At 43.8% G+C, this 5,438-nt stretch overlaps 1 protein-coding gene across 1 annotated transcript in view; it reads right to left on the reverse strand.

The window, feature by feature from the left end:
* Window positions 1-5,298: 5,298 nt before the first annotated feature.
* Window positions 5,299-5,438, reverse strand: part of LOC113166623 — a 3,703-nt gene continuing 3,563 nt past the window's right edge. The window contains exon 5 of the mRNA XM_033326685.1: window positions 5,299-5,438. This exon is cut by the window's right edge and continues 483 nt beyond it. The gene's annotated coding sequence lies outside the window, so the exon portion shown is untranslated.

A 5,438-nucleotide genomic window follows, 5' to 3' on the forward strand; every position in this document is an offset into this window, starting at 1 on the left:
ACACCCGTCTTTACGTGTAGTATCTCACCTTCCGATCCAGGTTCACCCAAGATGGGTCCGAATCCGATGCACTTTAGTGGCGGCACTGCCGATCCGCTACTCACCGGCCAGAGGCGAATTTACGCCGCTGGTTCTGGTTCTGAGCTGTTCACCTGGGAACATCAACAACATTTACACATTCAAACAGCCACAAGTTTTCAGTCCCAGGAGAAAAAGTTGGTTTTAATGTTTGAAGAAAAACTAGATGAGTCAGTTTGTGATTCACAGCAGAGTGATTAGAAATGTTTTAATGAAGAGAGGAGACGTTCACAGCAGGAAACTGACACCACTTCTGTTTTTCTAATCAGCTCTGAACACGTCCATTTCTAGAAAGACACATTTTCACACATCCTCAGTGACGTTATCTCTGAAAGTCATCAGCACTAAAACTGTTCACAGCATGAAGACTCCATGTGTCTCTGCAACAGTCCACACAGTCCAGTCAGTAAAATCTATGAAGAGCTAAATAAAAACTGATCGTTCCCTGAAGTCCAACATGTTCCCAGTTTGCAGTGGTCACTATCAACAGTGGTCCAACAAAGACCAGTGGTGAACTGGTGACGGGGTCGTGGGAGGCCGAGGCTCATTGATGCACACGGGGACAGAAAGCCGGCCTGTGTGGTCCAATCCAACAGAGCAGCAAAGGGCTGAAAGTCAAATGTGGTTCTTCAGAACACACAGAGCATCACGGTCTGTTGTGTCTGGGGCAGCATAGTGTGGAGTCCCAGTTTCAGTCTGTCTCTTGGTTCAGTTCAGTCCAGTTCTGTCCTTCATAGGGTCCAAATGTTGGAGCAGTTCTTCAGAAATCAGACCAAGAGGCAGCAAAGTGTGTTCAAGAGTCCAGTTAGGATTATGGACAACAACAGGTCCACATACAGAGACACATCGGGATAATGTCTAAGAAGACGACCGTGGGCTCCCTTTAAATCCACTACTTGTTGCCCGGACCCCCCCACGGCAGAGGTCCATTTGGATTTCATGTCCTGTTCTAAGAAACCCCCCCTCTCATCTGTCATCTGCATGGTCCTGAACTTCTGGGGACTTGGAGCTCCACCCAATGATTTTTCCGCCTGTAGTCTGAATCTTTTTGATCTGAGGCCACATTCACACAAGTGCGCCCCCTATCAGACCCTCTGAGAACCACACTACATATGATGCAGTGGCAGACACACACTCTCTCACTGCTGAAGAGAAGACACAGACTGAGCTCTCCTCCAGCTGCACAGCTCACATTTACTGCAGGTGTCCGACCATCAGGCCAACTTTCTGTCCCCGTGTGCATCAGTGAGCCTCGACCTCCCACGACCCTGTCACCAGTTCACCACTGGTCTTTCCGAGTTAGAACAGAGTCCTCTAGAGTCCATGTTGTGATATTTGGAGACAGTGGTTCTGAGATGTTCCTGTGATGATCTGGGTTTTTCAGACCACCGCACTTTGTCACTTTCTTCATTCATTAGAGAATCGAGCAGCTTCAACAAACTCAGTCTCTGCAGCTCAGAACTCGTGCTCGGTGGTGACGTCGGCAGTGACGTCATCGTAGTCTTCATCCAATCCGTGAGCTCCTCCGACGGGCTGGGTCATCTCCATGGTAACAGCTGGTCTGTCTCCTGTCTTCCTGCTGCAGCAGATGGACACCATCAGACCAGTACAGATGCAGAACGGACAGAAGACCACGAGGTGGAGGACGAGTCTGATCACAGACAGAGGACCTGCAGAGAAGGAGTTAGTTTTATTTAGTTTTATTCTTTATTTTCTTTCTCTGTCGTCAACAACGTGTTTTGAAGTGAATCTGAATTTCGGACCTCCGACTAATTTGTTCTACATCAGTTGATGTTTAGTTCAAACTTTATTTGTATCAGTTGTTTTCTGCAGGTGTTGATCTGTTCATCAACTCACCTGAAGGAACCAACAGTCCACACAGCAACAGAACCACACCTGGAACAGGAGGACAGAGGTCACTGAGGGTCAGAGGTCACTGAGGGTCGGAGGTCAACACACAGAAGAGACTCAACATGAAGCAGTAGGAACCAGTAAAATGTCCAAACCCTGAACCTGGTGATCCACAGTCCTCAGTCTGTCCTCCTCTGGTCCTCTTCACTGTCCCATCAACTGTCTGTCCATCTTCAACACAACTCAGAGACACTGGAGTGTTTAACCTTCCTCTTGTGTTAACTCTCTGTTACCACCTCTTATGAAAACGGGTCGGTTTTGACCCGCATCTTAAATCAGCTATAAAATACACTAAAACCATTATTTACCACCTAAATGTTTTTTCATCTCTTGTTAGACTTCATTATCCATGAAATTATTAGTTTCAGTGTTTTTGGTCTTTTTAAAATGTATTCATATATTAACATTATTAACAGTACTAACATTTAACTCGACATTAGGTTTGTCCCGCAGCACCAGTTCTGCCAAGACTGGCCCACTAGGCGGCTCGCATTCCACGCATTCCTGACTCCAAGCCAACGAGCCGAGCTTCTTATCCATTTAAAGTTTGAAAGTAGGACTCGTGTGTCTGAGAACAACAGCGGAATTTTGAACTATACACAATATTTCTCCAACTCAGGTACATTAAAATGACTAATATTAAGATTTCTCAGTGTTTGGAGTGCAGGAGGTTTAGACAGTCTTCCTCCGTCATTAGTGATCACTGACTGAGAAGATATCAGCGTTATTCGTCAGTCTGAGGTTACCAAGAATAAGCTTAAAGGGGTGTTTAAATTAGCAAACGCGACGTCCGAAGATGTAATATGCTCTGGTCACTTGTCTCCCACTCCCACTGTCTGAAGTTATCTCAGACCACTATCTTGTTTCAACTACAGTGTGTCATATTAATAATGTATACTCAGCGCCGCGCTATCGCATTAAACGTACATTTACATCAACTACCGCACAGAGCTTTATTAGTAATCTTCCAGAGTTATCAACTTTGATTGGATCACCGTCTGACACCACAGAACTAGACCAGGCGACTGAATATCTCGAGTCGTCATTACGTTATACCTTAGATAATGTAGCTCCAGTTAAAAGAAAAGTCATTAGAGATAAGAAACTCGCTCCTTGGTATAACGATGACACGCGCACCTTAAAACAGACTGCTCAAAAGTTAGAACGTAAATGGCGCCAAACTAAATTGTTAGTATTCCAGATAGCGTGGAAGGAGAGCATCCTGAACTATAAAAAAGCTCTTAGTGCAGCTAGATCAACGTATCTCTCCACTCTTATAGAAAACAACAAAAACAACCCTAGATTTTTATTTAATACAGTAGCCAAATTAACTAGAAAGAAGACCACTGCAGATATCTCCACAACAACGTTGTGCAGTAGTGAGGACTTCATGAACTTTTTCAATAACAAAATTGTAAATATAAGGCATAAAATTCAAGCTTTAAAACCAGACAATTTAGTTGACGCAGATGACGAGCTAACCTCAGCAGATCAGTACCTAGATTACTTTACTCCCCTTGAAGAGAATGAACTAATTTCACTCATCTCTTCTGCAAAATCTTCAACCTGTACATTAGACCCTATACCGACACACTTTCTAAAACAGATAGTGCCAGAAATAATAGAACCCCTGCTGACAATCATAAATTCCTCACTCAGCTGTGGGTATGTCCCAAAGTGTTTTAAATTAGCAGTTATTAAACCGCTAATCAAGAAACCTGATCTCGACCCCTGTCAGCTGTCCAATTACAGGCCGATATCAAACCTCCCCTTTATCTCAAAGATTCTCGAAAAGATAGTAGCTGGGCAGCTATCCTCGTATCTTCATAGAAATAACATACATGAACTCTATCAGTCAGGATTTAGGCCTCATCACAGCACAGAGACGGCACTTGTTAAAGTAGTAAATGACCTCCTATTGGCCTCTGATCAGAGTAGTGTCTCTATGCTTGTGCTACTCGACCTCAGTGCAGCTTTTGACACCATTGACCATAGTATTCTCCTTCACAGACTAGAAAATGTTGGTGGAATTAAGGGAACAGCCCTCTCCTGGCTTAGGTCCTATTTGACTGATCATTATCAGTATGTAGATCTAAATGGCGATTACTCCACATGCTCTCCAGTGGAGTTTGGTGTTCCACAGGGTTCAGTTTTAGGCCCACTGCTTTTTTCCCTCTACATGCTTCCTCTGGGCAACATTATCTGTAAACATGGTATTAACTTTCATTGTTATGCTGACGACACACAGTTATATGTTTCATCAAAACCAGATGAGATCAAACTGCTTAATAAAGTTGAGCAATGTGTAAAGGATATACGAGACTGGATGCTAATTAACTTCCTTCTGCTAAATCCTGATAAGACAGAAGTACTAGTTATAGGATCAACTGCAGCTAGAAGCAAGATGTTAGATCACACCGTAACTCTAGATGGCCTTTCCGTTACATCTAGTGCAACAGTCAAAGACCTTGGTGTGATTCTAGATTCCAGTCTTTCATTTGAAGCTCATGTAGATAATATCACCAGGACAGCTTTCTTTCACCTCAGAAATATTGCCAAGATAAGGAATATTTTGTCACTAAATGATGCAGAAAAATGAGTCCATGCTTTCATCACCTCTAGGTTGGACTACTGTAATGCCTTACTGTCTGGCTGTTCAACCAGGTGCATAAACAAGCTTCAGTTAGTTCAGAATGCAGCAGCGAGAGTCCTCACTAGAACCAGAAGATATGAGCACATCACGCCTATCTTATCTACACTTCATGTTCCTCATGTCTGTGTTTCCTTCTGGCCCACCCTTTTAGTTAGGCTGTCATAATTAGTCCTGCCGGAGTCCCTGCTGCACTATTCTAAATATACATTTACCTCAAACTTTATCTCACTGTGAATACAACTAACTGCCATCTCTCTCTTTCTCTACCTCTCTCTTTCCCTCTTCCTGTCTCTCTGTAGAGCTACACGTCATTCCACCCTCTGCCCTCTGGACCTGTCTGACTCGTCCTGATGCCCAACTTCTGGCTGGAGATCTCGTCTCGTCTGAATTGAATTGTGCCCCTGAGTCTGTTCTGACGGGTCAAACAAGTCATTATCAGCTGATTGACATCTTCCTGTGAGTCGAGGTCGGAGCTGTTTAAAGCAACATGTCACAGTCCAGAGACCAGGAGGAAACTACACAAGCTGATAAATGAATCATCACTGAACCAAAGGAACAGGAACAAGAACAATAAATGAAAAGGGACTGGAAGGTCATCAGTTTGACCTCTGAACCAAAGGAACAGGAACAAGAACAATAAATGAAAAGGGACTGGAAGGTCATCAGTTTGACCTCTGAACCAAAGGAACAGGAACAAGAACAATAAATGAAAAGGGACTGGAAGGTCATCAGTTTCACCTCTCACTGAGTCCATGACTTAATGCTGAGGTTTCACATGAGTCCAGAGCTGCTGCTC

Source organism: Anabas testudineus, chromosome 18, assembly GCF_900324465.2.
Source record: "Anabas testudineus chromosome 18, fAnaTes1.2, whole genome shotgun sequence".
Taxonomy (NCBI): domain Eukaryota; kingdom Metazoa; phylum Chordata; class Actinopteri; order Anabantiformes; family Anabantidae; genus Anabas; species Anabas testudineus.